General features: G+C 49.0%; 1 protein-coding gene across 3 annotated transcripts in view; it reads right to left on the bottom strand.

Moving 5' to 3' along the window:
• The window catches only part of PTK2 (protein tyrosine kinase 2), a 223,555-nt gene extending 202,577 nt beyond the window's left edge, over positions 1-20,978 (bottom strand). For 2 of the 3 annotated variants that reach the window (XM_066578748.1, XM_066578752.1), the window contains exon 1: positions 20,847-20,978. The gene's annotated coding sequence lies outside the window, so the exon portion shown is untranslated. Of the gene's footprint in view, positions 1-20,842 lie in introns of all 3 variants that reach the window. The other variant, XM_066578749.1, reaches the window with a different exon arrangement.
• Positions 20,979-24,136: the final 3,158 nt, after the last annotated feature.

The raw sequence follows: 24,136 nt of genomic DNA, 5'->3' as shown, positions 1-24,136 counted from the left end.
CAGAAAGAAAACAGGGATCACTATTCCCATCATCTACCACACAGGGCACAACCAGAAGGACACCAGAGACCACTACTCTCATCATCCACTACACAGGGCACAACCAGGAGGACACCAGAGACCACTATTACCATCATCCACCACAAAGGGCACAACAGGACACCAGAGACCACTACTCCCATCATCTAGCACACAGGGCACAACCAGAACACCAGAGACCACTACTCCCATCATCTAGCACACAGGGCACAACCAGGAGGATAGCAGGGACCACTACTAGCATCATCCAGCACACAGGACGCAGCCAGGAGGTGACAACAGAGACCACTACTCCATCCTCCACTACACAAGACACAACCAGGAGGTGACAGCAGGGACCATTACTCACATCATCCACAACACCGGGCACAGCCATAAGATGACAGCAGGGACCGCTACTCCCATCATCCACTAGACAGGTCACAACCAGTAGGACAAAACCATGGACTACTAATCCCATCATCCACTACACAGGACACAAGCAGTAGGACACCAGGGACCACTACTCCCATCATCTACCACACAGGGCACAATCAGAACAAAACCATGGACTACTAATCCCATCATCCACCACACAGGGCACAACCAGGCCACCAGGGGTCACTGCTCTCATCATCCACACCACAGGGCACAAGTACGAAGATACTAGGGACCACTACTCTCAGCATACACCACACAGGGGGCAACCAGAAGGACACCAGGGATCGCTAACATCCACCACACAGACCAAAACTAAGGGATCACACCAATGACCATTCCTGCTATCATCCATCACAAAAAGGGCACAAACAGGATGACACCAGGGATCACTACTCATATCATTCACCATACAGGGTACCACCCAACCAGGACACAAGGGACCACCTCTACCACCACTCACCAAGGTCCACAAGCAGGAGGTGACACCAGAGATCACCGTTCCCATCATCCACCACACAGACCACAACCAGGGGTGACAATAGGGACCTCTACTCCCATCATCACCTACACAGGAGATCCAGGGCTACGTCCAATGTACAGCAGCAGGAGAAGGCTATCCAGTATAGTTTACCTGAGACATAACACACAGCGCCCATCACTGCCGGCGTCATCCGCTACTAAGAGAGAGCTAAACACAGACTGCCGTTCTGAACATCACTCCCACCAGACTCAGGGTGGAGCAAACATGTTCTCTCTTACATGTGCTCATTACCGCCCCCTGCTGAGCGATATACTAAGGGAGAGTGGGAGAGGGAGGTGACAATGGCTCTGAGCTCATATCAGGCCCATAAAAATGGCAGTCAAATATCAATATCTCACTGCCTTATCTATTCAGCATAATACTGCCCCCTATCTACAAGAATATAACTAGTATAATACTGCTCCTATATACAAGAATATAACTACTATAATACTGCCCCCTATCTACAAGAATATAACTAGTATAATACTGCTCCTATATACAAGAATATAACTACTATAATACTGCTCCTATGTACAAGAATATAACTACTATAATACTGCCCCCCTATGTACAAAAATATAACTACTATAATACTGCCCTCTATGTACAAGAATATAACTACTATAATACTGCCTCCTATGTACAAGAATATAACTACTATAATACTGCCTCCTATGTACAAGAATATAACTACTATAATACTGCCTCCTATGTAAAAGAATATAACTACTATAATACTGCCTCCTATGTACAAGAATATAACTACTATAATACTGCCTCCTATGTACAAGAATATAACTACTATAATACTGCCTCCTATGTACAAGAATATAACTACTATAATACTGCCCCTATGTACAAGAATATAACTACTATAATACTGCCCCCTATGTACAAGAATATAACTACTATAATACTGCTCCCTATGTACAAGAATATAACTACTATAATACTGCCTCCTATGTACAAGAATATAACTACGATAATACTGCCTCCTATGTACAAGAATATAACTACTATAATACTGCCTCCTATGTAAAAGAATATAACTACTATAATACTGCCTCCTATGTACAAGAATATAACTACTATAATACTGCCTCCTATGTACAAGAATATAACTACTATAATACTGCCTCCTATGTACAAGAATATAACTACTATAATACTGCTCCTATGTACAAGAATATAACTACTATAATACTGCCCCCTATGTACAAGAATATAACTACTATAATACTGCTCCCTATGTACAAGAATATAACTACTATAATACTGCCTCCTATGTACAAGAATATAACTACTATAATACTGCTCCTATGTACAAGAATATAACTACTATAATACTGCCCCCTATGTACAAGAATATAACTACTATAATACTGCCCCCTATGTACAAGAATATAACTACTATAATACTGCCCCTATGTACAAGAATATAATTACTATAATACTGCCCCCTATGTACAAGAATATAACTACTATAATACTGCTCATATGTACAGGAATATAACTACTATAATACTGCCCACTATGTACAAGTATATAACTACTATAATACTGCCCCCTATGTACAAGAATATAACTACTATAATACTGCCCCCTATGTACAAGAATATAACTACTATAATACTGCCCCCTATGTACAAGAATATAACTACTATAATACTGCCCCCTATGTACAAGAATATAACTACTATAATACTGCCCCCTATGTACAAGAATATAACTACTATAATACTGCCCCCTATGTACAAGAATATAACTACTATAATACTGCCCCCTATGTACAAGAATATAACTACTATAATCCTGCCTCCTATGCACAAGAATATAACTACTATAATACTGCCCCCTATGTACAAGAATATAACTACTATAATACTGCCCCCTACGTACAAGAATATAACTACTATAATACTGCCTCCTACGTACAAGAATATAACTACTATAATACTGCCCCCTACGTACAAGAATATAACTACTATAATACTGCCTCCTATGTACAAGAATATAACTACTATAATACTGCCTCCTACGTACAAGAATATAACTACTATAATACTGCCTCCTATGTACAAGAATATAACTACTATAATACTGCTCCCTATGTACAAGGATATAACTACTATAATACTGCTGCTCTGTACAAGAATATAACTACTATAATAATGCCTCCTATGTACAAGAATATAACTACTATAATACTACCCCCTATGTACAAGAATATAACTACTATAATACTGCCCCCTATGTACAAGAATATAACTACTATAATACTGCCCCCTATGTACAAGAATATAACTACTATAATACTGCCCCCTATGTACAAGAATATAACTACTATAATACTGCCCCCTATGTACAAGAATATAACTACTATAATACTGCCCCCTATGTACAAGAATATAACTACTATAATACTGCCCCCTATGTACAAGAATATAACTACTATAATACTGCCCCCTATGTACAAGAATATAACTACTATAATCCTGCCCCCTATGCACAAAAATATAACTACTATAATCCTGCCTCCTATGCACAAGAATATAACTACTATAATACTGCCCCCTATGTACAAGAATATAACTACTATAATACTGCCCCCTACGTACAAGAATATAACTACTATAATACTGCCTCCTACGTACAAGAATATAACTACTATAATACTGCCCCCTACGTACAAGAATATAACTACTATAATACTGCCTCCTATGTACAAGAATATAACTACTATAATACTGCCTCCTACGTACAAGAATATAACTACTATAATACTGCCCCCTACGTACAAGAATATAACTACTATAATACTGCCTCCTATGTACAAGAATATAACTACTATAATACTGCTCCCTATGTACAAGGATATAACTACTATAATACTGCTGCTCTGTACAAGAATATAACTACTATAATAATGCCTCCTATGTACAAGAATATAACTACTATAATACTACCCCCTATGTACAAGAATATAACTACTATAATACTGCCCCCTATGTACAAGAATATAACTACTATAATACTGCCCCCTATGTACAAGAATATAACTACTATAATACTGCCCCCTATGTACAAGAATATAACTACTATAATATTGCCCCCTATGTACAAGAATATAACTACTATAATACTGCTCCTATGTACAAGAATATAACTACTATAATACTGCTCCTATGTACAAGAATATAACTACTATAATACTGCCCCTATGTACAAGGATATAACTACTATAATACTGCCTCCTATGTACAAGAATATAACTACTATAATACTGCCCCCTATGTACAAGAATATAACTACTATAATACTGCCCCCTATGTACAAGAATATAACTACTATAATACTGCCCCCTCCGCTATGTACAAGAATATAACTACTATAATACTGCTCCTATGTACAAGAATATAACTACTATAATACTGCTCCTATGTACAAGAATATAACTACTATAATACTGCCCCCTATGTACAAGAATATAACTACTATAATACTGCCCCCTATGTACAAGAATATAACTACTATAATACTGCCCCCTATGTACAAGAATATAACTACTATAATACTGCCCCCTATGTACAAGAATATAACTACTATAATACTGCCCCCTATGTACAAGAATATAACTACTATAATACTGCCCCCTATGTACAAGAATATAACTACTATAATACTGCCCCTATGTACAAGAATATAACTACTATAATACTGCCCCTATGTACAAGGATATAACTACTATAATACTGCCCCCTATGTACAAGAATATAACTACTATAATACTGCTCCCTATGTACAAGAATATAACTACTATAATACTGCCTCCTATGTAGAAGAATATAACTACTATAATACTGCTCCTATGTACAAGAGTATAACTACTATAATACTGCCTCCTATGTACAAGAATATAACTACTATAATACTGCCCCTATGTACAAGAATATAACTACTATAATACTGCCCCCTATGTACAAGAATAGAACTACTATAATACTGCCCCCTATGTACAAGAATATAACTACTATAATACTGCCCCCTATGTACAAGAATATAACTACTATATGATGAGGTACAATAAGGTACTAGAGCCTCCATGACCCCTTGTATCACATCTTGTATCCAAGCTAGAGGCGATACAACAGGGTACTAGAGCCTCCATGCCATCCTGTATCACATCTTGTATCCAAGCTAGAGACGGTACAACAGAGTACTAGAGCCTCCATGCCCTCCTATATGACATCTTCTAATGTTCTAGTCATGTTGCAAGGCTTGTTAAACCGGTCAGATACTGACTCATAGGGTTCCAACAGGTGGCAGTGTGGTGGATTATTCCATCACTCGTTTGCATAGCTTTTTCCCAGGGAGCATTGCGTGGCCTATAAGCCTCCCTACACTCTCGATGCTCTCCCTGAGTGAAACATTACTTGCCTCTGGACTTGCAATGAACACATCATACAAGTGCTACAGATGCACAACGTGAAGCGACACGACAAGCATCACGGAGGTACTGAACGCTTCCCCATTTCTTCCGCCCCCGCACACTTTTACTCCAGCAACATGAGTATGAAAAGCAAACAATGGCGCGGTGTCACCACACGCCCATGAAACCACAATGTGGCGACTGCCACGGGGAACAAGATATGACGGCACCAAGCACATCCCCCACCGGTTGTCGGGCTAGGTTCACACGGGCAAAAATCCCGTCCTCGTTCCCGCTATTTTTGGGCGCCAGCAGGGCTTTTTTCCAGCATAATCTCGTATTGCAGCGCTGCCGCCCGCGATAAAAACACGCAAATCATCACAAAAGTCATTAGGACTTTCTAATGTTAAAAATTGCATTGCAATGGGAGTAAAAAAATAAAAACGATAGCGCACGCCGCGATTTTTTGTTCTCTCAACATCACAGATGGGAAGTAAGCCGATGTAAATCGCTGGTTTCATCATCTGATTTTTTACTAATCGCAGCAGGCAAAAATCATACGATTTTCTTCCCCGTGTGAACCTCCCCCCTCCACCCCCCCCCCCCCCCCCCGCCCCTCACCCAGCTTTCCCAGACTTCTCAACAACCAATCCGCAGAGTCGTGGATAGCTGGGTGACAACCAATGTAACAGTGTTGGTCAGCAGGTCACGGAGCCGCTATGGCGGCCCCTCCAAAATGTTCTACTTCTGAAACTGGGGGCCACAAAAACAGATAATGGAGGTCAGACCGAGCGGAAGGAACTGGAGGCGCGACGAGTAACCTGCGTGAGTCACCCCGAAAACAGGCACTTCTTCATTACTGCGCAGCGAGGGAAGAGGAACTGGGAAATGACACCGGCGTGGTGGAAGTACCGAGACCGCGTCTGCAGACACGAGCGGCGGCGGACGTGCAGCACTCGCTGTTTATGCAATTTTTCAGCAACTGCGATGCAGTTTGACTTTAAAAACACGCAAATTAGACCACGCTGCGATTTTACGCGATTCGTTTCCACAAGTCTGAAGGAAAAGGGGATTTCTACATACCTTTCGATGCATGCCATGTGCTGCAGATCCTCCGTGCGGACGCCGATCGTGGATTCCGCAATAGGAATCCATTTGTGTGCGAGACCGGCCTTACCGTGAATGGGATTAAGGGCTCGTCTGCACGGGCGACACAACATGGCTGCGAGAAAAATCGCAGCAAGATTGAAACGCTGGTCAGTACAACATTGCTGCAGTTTCTCGCGGTGATACCACGACCTTGTAGTACTACTGTGCTGAAATGTAAGCTCTACTCCAAAAACAAACTGTAGCTGAAGATAAACATTTTTTAAAGTATACATCACCTCTCCTGCGCTGTCCGTGGCTCCGCTGCAGCTTCTCCCCGGGTCCTTGGCAATGGTCGTCGTCTTCTCTGCTGGCCAGGGATTAAAAAATCCCCGCCTCCTAGAAGCGCTGGCTGTGATTGGCTGACACTTAGCCCATCAGAGCCAGCACTTGATGAATGGCTGTGATTGGTTCATCGAGTGCTGGCTGCGATTGGCTAAGCGTCAGCCAATCACAGCCAGCGCTTCCAGGAGGCGGGATTTTTCAATCCCCGGGCAGAAGAGATGGAGAGAAACAGTGTCGGGACCCGGGAGAAGCTGCGGCCGTGCTGACAGCGCGTCTAGGTGATGTATACTGTGTTCTTAGTTTCCCCTGCAGCTAGTGCTTAGGTTTATGGCTTAGACTGGAGGATTTTCTACTGTCAAAGTTGCATAGCACCGCACAAAAATCACGTTTTCATGCGATGCAACAGAGAGGAAGGCTCCATAGGGAAGCATGGGCTACAAACCTCATGAGTCGCGGGCATATCGCCGGACCCGCGAGGCTATTGTGTCGGGCTGCTGCATGCTACAAAACATCACACATGTGAAGGAACCCGTAGGAAAGCATGGGCTTCACATACATGCGGTTTGTAGCAACTGTCGCCCGTGTGATCGAGGCCTCATGTCCACGGGCAAAAGAAGAATTAAAATCCGCAGCGGAATTTAACTGTTCTCCCGCCCGCAGATCCGCACCCCATAGGGATGCATTGACCACCCGCAGGTAGATAAATACCCGCGGATGGTCAATAAGAGGGAATTTTTAAAAAATGGAGCACGAAAAAAAAACCATGACATGCTCCATTTTCGTGCTATTGAAGCCGTCCGGATCCGCGGGAGACCTAAAATAAGAATAACGTACCCGCAGCGGACCGGGAAGGTCTTCTCTTCCTCACAGCCGGATCTTCTTGCTTTGGCCCGGCGGATGTGCCCGGCGCATGCGTGCGGCACACCGCCGACGTGCCGAGTACATCCGCCGGCCGAAGAAAGAAGATCCGGCTGTGAGGAAGAGAAGACCTGCCCGGTCCGCTGCGGGTAAGTTAATTCTTATTAATTCTTCTTTTCAGCGCCCATGTCCGCGGGGCAGGACGGACCCGCTGCGGATTCTCCATGGAGACTCCGGAGCGGGCCTGATTTTCCCCGTGGACATGAGGCCGCAGATCCTGCTACCATGGAGGCAAAATCTGATTTCCTGCTGCATCTGTACTGGGACTCCAACCTGCTGCGCCACCTCTTACCGCACCCTTAGGCTGGGGGTCACACGGGACAGAATTTCAGCGGAATCCTCGCAGAATGGGCGCACTGAAAAACCATGAGATTTCTTTTAGAAACGCCTCTTGAGTTTTGCGCAATTTTATCGCCTGAGAAAATCGCGGACGGCAGCGATGCGAGATTATTCCCAGGAAAAAGAATCAAAAATGGGGGGGGGGGAACAAAGTCGCGGTTTTGCCGCGATCGCCCGTGCGCAGGAGCCCCTGGGCTATCTTTCCGACAGTTTAAAGCTATGCGTCTCAGGGAGCGTTTACACGCAGCGAGAATCCCGTGACCCAGCGATGCTTTGATGCTAACGATAGGTTAATGAATAGTAGATGTTTTTTTGCTGCACACGGGGCGCACATATTACAGCATCGCGTCAGTATAGATAAAACGTATCGCTCTGGGATCCGCGCCGTTTCACTCCCACGACAACTGTAGCAAAACTTCAGCCAACAAGAATATTCCCGTTCATTTACAGCAAGCAGGGGTCTTGAAAACAGTGAAAAATTCAAGTACAGAATCCATTCGTAGACTGTACAGGGCCTGGTCTGGGGGCTCATTCACACGGGCGTAAGCGCATTGCGGTACTGTCTATACGCAGTGTATTTACAACCAGACAACCCTTGTGCCCGTGTATTTCGCGGCTCCTGCGGGTTTGGTCTGCGCAGGTACAGGGTAGATTTATTTGCGTACCTAAAAAAGTAAGCAGGTCTCCCTCACACAGACGTTTTTACCGCGATTAGCGTGGCGCTTTCAGCACCGCCCTAATCACGGTATAACGCTTCATTGTTTTCATTTGGACCGCTCAAACAGCCGCTCGACTGCAGCGCTTTTCAGCGGCGCCATTTTGTGTTCTATTTTTGAGCGTTTAGCGTTCCTCATCAATGATCAGGCGGACTCTAAGCCGGCGTCAGCCGCAGCGAAAATGAAAGTATAACACGGCAAAGTGCTGCAATTTAAATCGCTGCGATTACCAGAATACGCCGCGCCGCGCACGTTATCACATGATCAAACAGCGTCTGAAAAAATACACGTATACACCCACTGCGCAAAATTGCGCACATAATACGCGGCACAAGTACATGAGGAGGAGCCCCAATGTGCAGAGTCATATTTCTAAAGCCAGATGTGAAATTAAAAGCCAACACTTGTCTCGGGGGGCACAGAAGCCCCTCGGAGGGGCACGGACTGGCTGGCATGAGCGGTGGGGGTCTCCTGCATCATTACACAACACGGGGGAAGCGTGCCGGCGTCCGCTCCCATGGAGGAAAGGGCGTTCCTTGTTCTCATCCTACCGGAGGGGAAATCAGCAGCGACATCCTGCTCAGCACGCACGGCAGACGCCAGCGCTGCGCCATTCCCCACTACTCTGAGGGAGCGACGGCCGGGGGACAACCGCACATGGCAGCCATGACAGTTTTTCCACACACACCAAGCAGGGGCGCCCCAGGCCTCGCTCACACAGAATCGCACGGACTGTACATCACAATCCGCGTACCACAGCTTGCAATGAGCACTGCAGATCATAGTGAGAAGTGGGGCGTGCCGTGCTTGGCACAGATGACCCGCTCTTGGGGCTCATTCACATGGGCAGATGCAGTTTGGGTGCATGAAATATGCAGCCCTTTATGCGCCCAAACTGCGTATTTTGCTGTTCTTGCGGTTTTTGCACGCATGTTCGCTGCGTTTTCCACATACAGAAAAAAAATGTAAGAAATTCCTCAAAAAAAAAAAAGGTTCCATTCCTTTCTGCTGCCTTCATGCACTAAGACGCACGGATCTCGCGCGTTCACTGTGTTTTTACGGAACCCCATAGACTTTGATGGCCAATTGCGGTCCATACAGACCAGAATAGGACCGGCTGCGAGGTGTTGGAAGACCTCAGTGTAAATCAATGGGGTTTATCATGACCAGATTACGGACCGCAAACACGCCCATCTGAATGAGCCCCTAGGGTAGGGGGGCAGGATCAGAGCGGTGAGGGGCCGACTCCTGCCGTTCCCCCAGAAGACTGAGAGCCTTCATTATTTAGCAGGCGCAGCGTGCGCTACTTCACCGCCACCTACCACTGTAATAGGTGTAATACCAGGCACAGCCACTACCAGATCTACGGCACTATGCTTCGTAAAAAAAAAAAATTTTAAAAACAGGGGATACAATACTAGTCATAACACTGCGGCCCTTTCGGACATCTGATATTTGGGGGTGTCAGGGTTTGAACCATCACAAACCTAATATTGACGGCCCCCTCTCAGCCCAATGCGAAGAAACTCAGAATGAAATGCAGGAGGATCCACGCTCATTTAACCCTCCGCATCACACATACGACTATATATACGTCCTAACGGCACATACCCCATGCAGTTAGGGGGTCTATAACTGTCCGCTGCACGTGGCGCGGCCTCAGGAGCCGGATGTCTCCGCACACAACAGCTATCGGCTGTCTGACGGCCGACAACCAGACTGCGACAGCTGCAATCAGAGAGAACTGACAGCGGCTTTTATTAATGTCCCGATCGATTGGGAGTTAAGCATCCCGAACGTCCCTGCGGCGGTAGGATCACAGGGTGACATTCGGGTGTCATGGCAGCCTGGGACTGTCTGAAGGGCCGCCATGAGTGCATGCCTATTAAAAGATGCGCTGTGGCTTTAAAGGGCAGCCTGTTAGTATACAGTGCAATGCAAAAAGTCATCTGTTTGCCAAAATGGTGCCGATACAAACTACAAGTCGCGCTGCGTAAAACGAGCCGAAAACCGCCCCGATGGCGGAAACATAAAAGTGTTATGGGATGGGGGGGGGGGGGGGGGAATAGCGGCAGAAAGCACCCCATCTCTGCAGTGGGGGTGAGGTGTGGGGCAAAAAAGAACATTTTTGTAAATGCTGCGTTACGAGCTATAATAAACGCCGATGTGCGAGCGGCCTCCGAGGACGTCTAGATAAAACCCTCCGTATGCCGGTGTCGCCGTCATCGTGCCGACCGACAGAATAAGGACAGCGCCATTCATACTGCTCCAGGAGCAACGTAAAATAACGCTCCCCCACCAAGTGGTGCCATTGTGGTCCCCCCCCTCCCATTTCGCCCCACAGCCGTTCGTTTGTTCGCCACCGACTGATTGCCGACCCGCTTACATGGCCCAATGGTCGGACTAAGGAACGTCAGGAGGAGTGGTCGTGGCGATCTGAAGAGGCCAGTAATATATCGGTGTGGATGCAGCTCTGGACAGGAGCCTTGGATAGCGGCGCACGGTGAGGAGCGAGCGGACAGAACAGGCACACATGTTAGAGTAATAAGGCCGGCTGTGGTTTTCAGGAGGAATTCCTCGAGCGCCACCAAATCCCGGTGCAGCTGGAGGACAGGATGACTTCATGGGGAGCTCACATGACTGAGCAGAGCCGGCTGCGCTGCATACTCCCTGCCTCATTGTGCTGCAGACTAACGGGCATCACCGGGCGGCGGCCTTCCAGCGGGAGGAGGACGCAGATTTCACGCTTGCTTCGCTTTCAGCATCCCAGGGTTGTGGTTCTCCCACACAGAACCAGCAGGATTAGAGGTTTCCAAGCAGAGACGTCCGGAGTGACCTCGGTGACTCCGCCTCTTTTAGCTAGAATGGCGCAACGATTTTTATGGGATTTTAATCTCCACTTTTCAATAGAAAAATTATATTTACAGCTCTTCCACTTTTGCGCAATAAAACCCCTTTTTTTTTGCATGGCTGCGTTCAAAGTTCCATAACTTTATTCGTTCGTCGCCGGCGCTCTGTGGGGGCTCGCGTTTCACGAGACAAACTGCTGCTTTTATTGGAATGATTTTGGGGTTCATGCAGCTTTTTTGATCACCTTTATTTTTTTTTGTGGGAGGACATGTACAGGAAGCATTTTGGCGCAGTTTTTTTTCTCACTTTTCTTGAGTGTCAGAGGACGCCATTAATACCCCTCAGCTGTACCAGAGGTTACGGCCGTATTCACATGGTGAGCGCAATATCGGTCCGAGAAACTTGCGATTTCCTCTGGGATTGCGACTCTACCCTTCTATGAGACAACAGACGCCGCTGATGGACCGGCGTGGCGCAGACGCTCTCTTCTCTAATTATCTACTACCCGTTCTGGGCAGGAAAGGGTTAATAGATCGGTTTCCACATTGGCGCGCTCTGGCAGTCCGGCGCGGTCCGCGTGTGCCTCCACGTAGACAGGTACCGTTTAACGGCTCACACAGTCCCTGTAATAAGCACATGGTGCACGACATCTGCTCCTCCTATTATACCGCTAATTATACACGTCCGCCAGACAATATCGAGAGCGCGGCGGGAACACGGCGAGGAATTAGAGGAACGATCAGACAGCAGCAACCCCCCCACTAAAAGAAACGTCTGTTAAAGGGACAGGAAACTCAGTCCATGGTCTCTATTTGCAGTGCAGATAAATGCAGTATGCTGTTCACTGTTATCAGCCATTATATGGGGGGGGGGGGACGGGACACTGATGCGCTGATTATAAAACTTGTCAATAGGGAAACAGGAAGGTTCCCTAAGAAGAAGAAAGATGTAACGGCAGTGATGTCAAACAGGAAAACAACATGTTGATGAAAAGCTTCATTATCTGCGGGGCCATCAACAGCAGCATCATAAGCAGCCGCACAGCCATCAACAGCGGCCGCCGCCATCAACAGCGGCGCAGCCACCAACAGCGGCAGCGGCGCAGCCTCACCCATCAACAGCAGCAGCGCAGCCATCAACACCGGCCGCCGCCATCAGCAGCCGCACAGCCAACAACACCGGCCGCCGCCATCAGCAGCGGCGCAGCCATCAGCAGCGGCAGCGGCCTCACCAACAGAAGAGCCATCAACAGCATCAGAAACGTCACCAACATCCTCAGCGGAGCAATCAACAGCATCAGCAACATCAACATCACCAAATGCAGCGGCATCAACAGTAACACCAACAACATCATTAACCTCAGCATCAGCGCCATGGACTACCCAAGGATTCAATACCTGCATGCGGCTACATCAAATCCTGACACAGTCCACAAATACCTGTCCAGCACTAAAGCAAAAGCAGCAGCAATATAGCGAGACGGCAGTAACTGCAACATTATATAATATTATATACACATTTATAGAAGACCAGGTAAGGAGAGAAAGCCCTTCCACAACCCAAGTAACCGGGGCGACTCAGGCGCCCCCCTCCCCACCCCCGGCGCCCCCTCCCCACCCCCGGCGCCCCCTCTCCATCCCCGGCGCCCCCCTCCCCACCCCCGGCGCCCCCACCCCACCCCTGGTGCCCCCCTCCACCCCCGGCGCCCACACAATATTCATCACAGTATTTCCCACAAGGTTTTTTACCTGCGATTTGTTAAGCAAAAAAAATTGAATAAAAAGACACAAATTGGGAGGTAATAAATACCCGCAGACTCCGCCGGCTCCTAATCGCATTACTCCGTGTTTCTGGGAAGCAGAGAGATTTACTGATGATTCATATTTCTGAATACAATCTGATGAGCGCACACAACACGGAAAGTGATCATTACAGCGCCTCCTGGGGAAACACGACGGCTGCCTAATAACGAGCCAAGACGAACGAGGGCGACCCTGCCACCCCATGCAGGACAGCCCTCCCCGGCATCTCAATTATCACCGGTGTCGGCACTTTACAGCCATGGACACAACAATGCAGCCATCCCCAACTAACAAACCCTACAATCTGCCATAGAAGAGGACATCAGTAGACGGGTACGGCCCAACAATGGCTTCTTTTAGACCAGCCGATTCTCGTTTGAGCGAGTGACATCACCACTAACTCATTCACTCGTGTGCAGCCTGTTGAGTGGGGACTGGAGGGGACTGAGGTGGTCATGTGGTCACGCAAGAGTCGACTGATGAATGGGGTAGGACAGAGGTGTTTCAAAGCTTGCAAGAGAGTTCAGAGATAAATGGAAGAGACCAAGGCGCTTCAATGTTCATGCAGGAGTCGAATAATGAAAGGGGGGACCAAAGTCTTCCAAAGATTGGGTGAAAGTTGAGTTATGAATGGGAGGACTAAGTTCTTCCAATGACTGCATGAAAATCAAGCAATGACTAGGGAAACAGAGGGCTCCCAATGCTCACATGAGACTCCAGCGATGAAGAGAACCAAGGGCTTCCAACGCGAGCATGAGAGTTGTCGGATGAATGGGAGGACTCCAGGCTTCCAATCTTCTCATGACAGTAGAAAAATAAATGGGGAGACTGAGATTTGCTAAAGGTCATATATGAGTCAATCTATAAATGAGTGGGGGGGGGGCTGTGGTCTTCCAATGATCGGCAAGAGTCAAGTAATGTGTGGGGGGACTAAGGTCTTCCAATGCTTGTGAGCGTAGAGTTATTACTGAGGAAACCAAGATCTTCCAATGGTCACATGCATGGGATGGTTCGAGGTTTTCCAATGGTTGGGTGAGTCAAACTATGAATAGAGGGGACTGAGGTTCTCCAGTGATCGAGCAAGAGCGCAGCTGTGTATGGGGCGATGGCTCCAATAATTGAGCAGGAGATGGACTGGAATAAGGCGAATACTGAGGTCTTCCAAAGACGGGACAGGAGGCGGACTGTCAACGGAGGGAAAATGATGGGCAGGTGATGGAGTGTGTATGGAAAAATACTGAGCCCTTCCAATCATCTGGTGGGCAATACTGATCGCTGGTGATAACCACTCTACTGTCAGTCTATATACAGCGATGGGGTGGAGCTCTTCAATGGTCAGGTATATGGAACCAACATGAAGCCATCAGGGTCATCTAAAGCCAACAATATCAAACCTAGAAGCACTAGAGAGGCAGAAAATCTCTGTGGCGGGCAACAAGGTTTCTGATATCAAACCAACAAGTCTCATCAGCCGACCCGGTAAACCCCCAGCAGATCCCACCCAACAATTCGGGTGATCTCAACATGAGAAGAATCAGATAACACCCACCAATCACAAGAAGACCACCAAGACCCACAATCCGAAATACAAATCAGTCCACAAATCTCAAGACATCAAGAACCAGAAACAATCGTCCACAGAATATCCCTCTGGTACTTCTAGGTCTCCCTGGTAAGAGAATAGGAAGCCTTCGAGTAGACGAATATTGGTCATTAGTCACAACCAACACAGCTCAAAGCAAAAGCAAACACCTCCCACGGGCGAGACTCGCACCGAAATCCACACTGTTGTTTTTAATGTGTCTATTTACATGAGCAATGCTGCGAGATAGAAAAATAGAACACACTGCGATTTTTCTATGCGTACGCAGAAATCTTATCTATAGTTTTCAGCGGGTGAGGAAAAAAAAACATCACATGTACGTGCGAGTGTGAAATAGGGTACTTGTGCATCTTGTCTCCACCAGAAATATGGGTGGAGACCTGGCAGCTCACACATGTCCAAGGCGGACTTCCATATCTGCCCTCGGCGCCGACGACTTTCTCCCGCTTGCTTCTCCCGCCGTGCCGCGTTCATACCTCTCCTCTTGCTTTCCCCTGTAGCTGCTGCAGCCGGGCCCCACTGTCACGCCACTCACGGCAGCTTCTCCACCGCCAGCTGGGAGAGAGGGAACGTGTGTGAGCTGGCAGGGCCATGTCACAGGGGGATGCGGGAGCTGAGGCTGCACCCTCCCTCCTCCCCTGCGGCGGCGGGTCGCCGGCCGCTGCGCCCTCCCTCCTCCCCTGCGGCGGGGGCTCGCCGGCCGCTGCGCCCTCCCTCCTCCCCTGCGGCGGGGGCTCGCCGGCCGCTGCGCCCTCCCTCCTCCCCTGCGGCGGGGGCTCGACGGCCGCTGCGCCCTCCCTCCTCCCCTGCGGCGGGGGCTCGACGGCCGCTGCGCCCTCCCTCCTCCCCTGCGGCGGGGGCTCGACGGCCGCTGCACCCTCCCCTGCGGCAGAGGCTCGACGGCCGCTGCACCCTCCGCCCTCCCCTGCGGCTGCACCCTCCACTCTCCCCTATCAGTGTCTCCGCACACAGCAGCAGGGACCCCAGAGAACACAGTTACAGCGGGACCACCTGCTAATGCAGCTATGTTGGCAGGGGAAGGTGGGAGGGGGACACACGGACGCTGAGAGCGGCGAGTCCGGCTGGGAGATGTGTGACCTGGGCAAGAAGAATGGGCGGTGCATGTGGAGAGGTGTCTGTGCGCCAGCCAGTCCCCAGCTCTGGCCATCGGCTATGCATACCCTCTAACTGAGGACTCCCACCCAATGTCTCCACGCATATTTCTGGTGGAGACAAGATGCACCAGTACCGTGAAATAGAACATATCAAACTAGTTAGGCTAAATAGCTATTTCAATGTACAGTATTTGCGCGTGCAAAAACTGCAGTAAAAGACGCAGTTGTGCACGCGGATACCTAACATCCGATGCCCAAAAACACAGTGCGAATACACATACACTCGTGTGAATCAAGCCTGTGTGTGCATTCACACGGGCAACAGTCTTGGGCGCGACTTGCATCGCACACCACAAGAACACCCCGTCCATGTACTATGTGATATGCGGTAGACCGCACATCTGTATGTTCCATTCTCATGTGAGACTTCCATAGAAATAGAACATTCTGGCAGCTTTTGTCTTGCAGCAGAAAAATCGCCAATGTAAATACAGCTATTGCAAATAACGGGTTGTATTTTTGTGCGCCGCGCACCATTAGATGCAGGTTCACGAGGCTCATCCTACAGTATTCTCTCACTCCAGGTGTGGCCGCCTCCTCACCTGCAGTCATTATGCTTGAAGTGCTGCAACATGAGCTTCGAGAAGGATGGGGTTTCTTTTCATGGCTCGGGGACATGACTTCTCCCGACAGACGGAGGAGTCTGTCACATTCAGAGAAGTCTGGCGGATCTGTTCTGTTATTATGTCTGCAAATCAGTTCCTCTCGGGTGTCGCCTTTACTGAAACAGTGAGGTGAACCAGAAATACATAAGTGCAACATCTGCACGGGGTTTGTATCTTCTCCCACACTCCAAAAGTTGTAAGTGAATGTAGATGGGGCCCCGTCCTCATAGGGCCAAGGTAAGCGATGGCATTCTGCGTACTGAAGTATTAGGACTTTCTTTTTCCATTTCTCCCTCCTCACTTTCAAAAACTCATAACTCTTATTTCTCCATCGCCGTAGCGATGAGGGGTGAAATAAAAAACCCCCGCTGCTCCACCATCTTGGGTGGGGCTTGTTTTCTACGGCGTACACACTGCAGCAGAAATGACGCAATAACTGTATTCTGCAGGTCGGTGCGATTCCGATGACACCAGATTTATATAGTTTTCCTTTTGCAGTAGTACTTAAAAAAAATAAAATATATCTTTGGGGGAAAAACATTACTTTCTGGCAGCCCTAACGTTTTTATTTTTCCGTCATCATAGGTGTGCGGCCACTCGCGTTTCGCAGGACGTCCTCTAGTACGTACGACTTTTTGATTGGCTTTCATTGGGTGACCAAAAAGAAGCACAATTCTGGCGTTGCGCATTTTCTTTTTCTGACAACAGTCACCATGCGGTACAAATAATGCGTCACTTTGATATATCGGACGTTTACGGACGCGACAATCACAAATGTGCTTTTTTATTATTAATATGGGAAAATCAGAATTTATTTTTTCCAATAATTAATAAAACTACATTTTTTTAACTTATTCTTACATTTTTGTTAGTCCCCGTAGGGACCTTGAACTTGCGATTGCTGATCGCTCACACGGTATGATGCAGTACCTCAGTATTATATTATACTGCATTTTGATAGGTATTCATTCATAGCAGCCCTAGGGGCTTCAGAATGCCCCCCGGCTGCCATGGCAACCCCTGAACAACAACTGAGGCATTTAAATGCCACTGTCGACTTGAGGGTACCATCTAGAGGGTTAACAACCACAAAGAGCAGCAGCGCTGATAGCGGCTGTCGGAGGCAGGTGTCTGCTGTCAGACAGCCGCCACCCGCCTTGTATGGAGCGGGACCTGCTCGTAAATACCCGGCACACCTAGGGCATACATGTACATCCTGGTGTTAAGAGGATAGAGGGGGCAGTTGCAAATTGGCCCTGGAAGCCTGGGGGGCTCATAAGGCCGCTCATCCCCGTATGAGATCATAGGTGGGGGACCCTGTTACAGATTTAGCAATGGGGTCCAGCCAGCCTCAAGGTACGCCTCTGTAAATACCCACGATGCTTTGCCAAGCGCTGCGGCAGGTGGATGAGCCGCCAACAAGTGATGCAGTAAAGGGTAAGCGAACCTGAGTAGAGATGGTGGCGCTACAACAGAATATCCCACAGGAACAGTTTAATAGTCCTTGGACATTTCCCATCATCCCATCCTATTGCTAACTGATAAGTGGCGCCAAATGTGAATCCATAAGTCTCCTCAGCATCAGGATCAGGATGTCTCCACTGGATGTAACTAAATGTATCACATCTGTAGAACTTTCACTGCGAAGCTTTATTAGTCCCTCCTTTGTCTGGAAGTGGGGGGGATTAAATGTCCCTCTCAGACCGGCAGCGGAGGAGTTAAGGGGTCTGCAGGAAGTCACAGGCAGGGGATGATAATCCGGCAGAGCGGCTCCGCTTCCATAATAGTTTAACAAGAGCGGCGGGTAGAATGTCACACGTGCTGAGCTCGCCACTTACACACCAGATTGTGTCAGCAGCAGCGAGCGGCGCTTAACGGGAAGCGTCCGCAGAACGAACACAATTATAGATAGCAAACAAAGGGAGATCAGCAGCGGCAGGGACCCGTATCTGCGTGTCTACGGGGGGATCTTAGGCCTCATGCTCAAAAACAAATGGGGACATTTACGAATCCTGGTGTTTCGTGCGCCAGGCTCAGTAAGAAATCGCCGAGGCGCAGACCTCTACATGTGCGCAGCGCATCCCAGCAGGAAGGTACGCCAGGACCAACCCGATGTTTCTGGGATAAATTATGCATAAATCTCGCGGTCCGGGCGGCCCACCACCTACCAACCAAACTCCGCCCACTTTTCAAAAAGTGTCAGACAAGGTACAGAAGACAAGTTACTGATTTTTGCACAAACACCCTCTGGCGTAAACGTTTATAAATTTGCCCCCAAGTGTCCAATGGAGCGATCCAGAGCCGCTGTACATCCTGTCCTCTACTATGGAAGCTGAGATATGATGAGCTGTATGATGGGGACTTGTACAGTGGTGCATGTGCATGGGGACACGGGGGTCACCAGGGGTTTCCTGGCCCATGGTCCATTATATACACCGTGTATCAGGGCAATAGCAGAACTCGAGCATTTACCAGCTGGACTGGACGTGTAGTGAGCTACCTGGGGATGAGAACAATCACACGTAACGGAAAAGGGGAAATCAAAACCGCCACAAAGCTAGACGAGAGGGGAACCACAATCGCAAATCAGAGGGGAGGGGAGAAATCACAATCGCAAATCAGAGGGGTGGGGGGGGGTCACAATCGCAAATCAGAGGGGAGGGGAGAAATCACAATCGCAAATCAGAAGAGAGGGGAGAAATCACAATCGCAAATCAGAGGGGTGGGGGGGGTCACAATCGCAAATCAAAGGGGGGGTGGGGGGGTTTCACAATCGCAAATCAGAGGGGAGGGGAGAAGTCACAATCGCAAATCAGAGGGGAGGGGAGAAATCACAATCGCAAATCAGAAGAGAGGGGAGAAATCACAATCGCAAATCAGAAGAGAGGGGAGAAATCACAATCGCAAATCAGAAGAGAGGGGAGAAATCACAATCGCAAATCAGAAGAGAGGGGAGAAATCACAATCGCAAATCAGAAGAGAGGGGAGAAATCACAATCGCAAATCAGAAGAGAGGGGAGAAATCACAATCGCAAATCAGAAGAGAGGGGAGAAATCACAATCGCAAATCAGAAGGGAGGGGAGAAACCACAATCGCAAATCAGAAGGGAGGGGAGAAATCACAATCGCAAAACGTAAAAGGTGTGGGGGGGGTATGACAATCGCAGATAAGAAAGAAGGGGGAAAATCACAATCGCAAATCAGAAAGATAGGGGGGAATCACAATCGCAAATCAGAAAGATAGAGGGGAATCACAATCGCAAATCAGAAAGATAGAGGGGAATCACAATCGCAAATCAGAAAGATAGAGGGGAATCACAATCGCAAATCAGAAAGATAGAGGAGAATCACAATCGCAAATCAGAAAGATAGGGGGGGAAATCGCAAATCGTAAAAGGGAGGGGGGACGACAATCGCAAATGAGAAAGAAGGAGGGAAATCGCAAATCAGAAGGGAGGGGGGAATCACAATCGCAAATCAGAAGGGAGGGGGGAATCACAATCGCAAATCAGAAGAAAAGAAATCGCATATCGTAAAAGGTGGGGGGGGGCGACAATCGCAAATGAGAAAGGAGGGGGAAAATCACAAGTGTAAATCAGAAAGATGGGGGGGGAAATCACAAATCAGAAATGGGGGAATAGCAAACGTAAAACAGAAAGGAAGGGGGGGGGGGGGGAGAATAACAATCGTAAATTAGAAAGATGGGGGGGGGGGGGAGAAATCACAATCGTAAATTAGAAAGATGGGGGGGGGGGGGGGGAAGAAATCACAATCGCAAACTTAAAGGAAGAGCAATCTCCTATGCCCCAAGTTGTATGGGGGGGTCACAACTGCTTGAAATTGTAGGGGGGGGGGGGGTGGACCACCCCTACAGTCCATGATAGGGGGGGACTACAAGTGGTACCGGCTGTGGGAGAACACGTGAGGGCGGCGCACACCTACACACAATGGCCTCGCTGTGCCCGGCTCTCCTCCAGCCCCTCGGAGCTCACCTACCGCTCGTCGGTGCCCGCAGCTCCGGGTTCCCGTCACTCAGCCGCCGCCGCCTCCTCACTGACCCCGCGGCGCGTCCTCGTCACACACTGACCCCCAGCCGCGGGAGCGCGCCCTCTCCGGCAGGCCCCGCCCCCTCGCGGCCGCTCCCCTAGGATTCAGGGATGGGACGTTCCCGAGCCGGAAATGTCTCCTGTAACCGCTTCACTGCCGGAGAGGCGGCTGCGCGGCTCACACAGCGGGGAGGAGGGGGGCCTCCGGGAGTGCAGGGGTTAAGCAGTGAGCATATTATACACGGAGCCCACCCGGGGACCTCCGACGGCCGACCTCTCGGGGCTTTCTGCAGTGACGCTGGCGGCACGCTGTCACTTGTCGCTGTCCTCCATGGAAAGCAGCGCTATTCTCGGGCAGCGTTCACACCGCGGCCTTGTGTCCGTTAAACACGTGCGTTAGCTGCTGTAACGTCTAACAACATGGATGGAGTCGTAGATCCCACCTGCCGGTCTGTGTTATTACTACAAAGACAAGAGGGAAATCCGGGAACATTGCGCTGCGCCAAAGACGGTTCTTAGAGGGAGAGACGCATCGCGCGGCGCCGGGCCGCAGGAGACGAACGTCAAAAAGTGTAAACAGTTGTATTCTACAAGACGCAATCGCGTAGTGAACCGCCGGCGGACATGGCGTGTCGATGAGCAGACGTCGCGGTTATCTACGTTATTACTATATGCGCTCATTCACGCGGGCGGAGATACGCGGCATATTACGCCATGCGTTCTATCAACGGGCCGTGTCGCAGGCGGCAGCGCGGCTCGTCCTGCTTTGATGCGTAACAATCGCCCGTATTGAAGTCATTTGCTCAGTGAGGTATAATTGCGCCTTTTTCGCACACATATATGTCCGTGTACTTTGGCCTTATTTACACGACTGTCATACGCCGTGCGAACGGCCCTAAACCTCCGGGCGCCAGAGCTTACGTTTATATACTTTAAACGGCATGAAACGTATATGTTTAGCGGATACAAAGACCGCGGCGCGCTCGCCCCGCACGTTCCCTCCATCGTAAGCGGTAAGGCGGCCTCTCACGAGCGCAAGCGTATTTGAGCGCGAATGGGCGCTGCATTTTTGCGGAACGAATGCTGCTTTTTTGCACGCACAGCGGCGTATTGTACTGTACTATTTCCGTACGCCTCGACGTTCGCCGCCACTGAAACGACTAATTAGTCTAACGAGCGCCGGATGTTCTTTCACCCACCCAATCGCGCAGCGTTTCTCACATCTCCAAATTGCGCACACATTTCTGCATCCCCATTGACTTCTATGGGAACTTTTGGTGCGCAATTGTCTGCAGCGGTCGCCTGATTTCTTGTGACATCATCCGTCACCACAATCGCCGTACGGCTGCAGCGCTGGATCGCGGCGTCCGCAGAGGGGTTATTATTTTACCCCGGGGGTCCTGTTGGGGGCCGTTGTCCACAAACCGGAGATCCCCTTTAAGTGAAGAGCCAAAAAGACGGAGAATGTCGTCACTACTGCGATTGGAGGAAAACCGCGCCAATCACTGTCAGCCCTTCTTTCTTTGGTCAGAAACACGCCTCTTTTCCCTGGAGACCACGCCCCCTTCCTGATGTGATTGTTCTGTCGCACTCCTTCCGCCATCCCCCTTCCGTGGGGACCCCCATCTCCTGCGGTGACGTCACGCCAGGCCCCGCCCCCTCTTCCCTCTCCTGCTGTGGTCTGACAGGAATGACATGGCGAGCTGTGAGGCGTCTCCTCGTATTCCTCGCAGCTTCATGAATGAACGAACATTTTATCAGAATGCAGTGATGGCAGCCGCCAGGAGGAATAAACGGACAGGGCGGCGGTAAACGCTCCGCTCATTTACGTGCCGCGGCGTCCGTTAAACACACCCCTGACTAAGCGGTGACATCAGAGCCTCGTCATTCTGACAACAGGGACGCTCTGATGTCACGTGCGAACCCGCGGTACGTTCTAGCTGGCAGACATGTCTGACCATCCACGACAGAGATGGAACTCTGGACCCTCCGCGTGGAGTTCTGTTAGCCGACTGAGATAGTCCGTGTAAGGCCGTATTCACACGACCGTATATACAACGCTATTTAGCCGCGCCAAAAAAATCGCGCCCCCCTCGAAGCGCTAAACTCCAATGTATTCAGTCAGATGAACGGTTGTTGGGCACGTAAAAAACTGCACCTGGAAAAATAGCGCATCGCGACCATTTTTGGTTGTCGATTGGTCCTGCTCACTAGCTGAGATTCGCTGGCAGCTCCCATAGATTTCTGTGGAAGCTGAAAAAAAGAGAGGGGGAGGGGTGTATCCGCGCCCGGCGCTCGAAACGCTTGCAGGTGCCTCTATTTAGGCATTAGCAGTCATTCCGAGGATTTCTGCCGATCGAGGGATTTCCGCGCCGCAGAGTATTATTTCACCGATTCGCTGCGGCCGCCTCTGTGAACGGCAGAAAATGTGCGGCTGAAGTTCGGGACGCGGTCGCAACAATTCTTCTTTCATGCGATTTTGCGGCGCACACGGCCGAACGTAAAAACGCATACAGCCGTGTGAAAGAGGTCTAAGGCTGGCTTCACATGAGCGAATGCGCAAAAACGCTTGCGGCATCTCAGTGTATTTGCGCATTAACGAGGTTTGATGAGGTAGATGTGTGCGCGTATCTACAGGTATTACTATACTTTTGCGCACACAGATCCAGTTCACACGCGTGCGCGGGACACCCTTTCTGCGGAATAAGAGGCTAATTTGCCTAATAGGTTCCAGTTGTGATTATTTCCCAGCGTTTTGCGCCATGTTTCACGCTTCCTCTTACGTATTTGCGCACATTGACTTCTATGGGACCTTTGCTGCACGAAATGCAGGAAAAAAGAACAGGTCTGACTTTTTCCGCGTGTAAATCGCGCTCACGAGAACAAAACCATTTAAGTCAAGGAGTTCTGTTCTCCGTGTTTTGAACACATACGTTTTATGCACGCAAAAACATGCGCAAATACGGTCATGTGAAGGAGCCCTGAGGCCAGCCTCACACCAGCGCAAGTGCAATGGCGCATGCCTTACTACAATGTTTTGCGCTATGAACGAGGCACATGGAGTTCACATTTTTGCGAGATTTGTGCATCTCGTAACCTACAAATCTCTACATTTTCTCGGCAGTGTGAATGCGGCTTAATTGGGAGAACTCTTCACCGTCTCACAGGGGGAGGAGCTTAGAGCGGCAGTCTATATGTCCGTCTGTAAAAAAGTCGGATCGACAGTGAAGTGCGCCCAGT

Source organism: Eleutherodactylus coqui, chromosome 9, assembly GCF_035609145.1.
Source record: "Eleutherodactylus coqui strain aEleCoq1 chromosome 9, aEleCoq1.hap1, whole genome shotgun sequence".
In the NCBI taxonomy this organism is placed as follows: Eukaryota; Metazoa; Chordata; class Amphibia; order Anura; family Eleutherodactylidae; genus Eleutherodactylus; species Eleutherodactylus coqui.
This window is presented reverse-complemented; position numbering and strand designations above follow the sequence as displayed.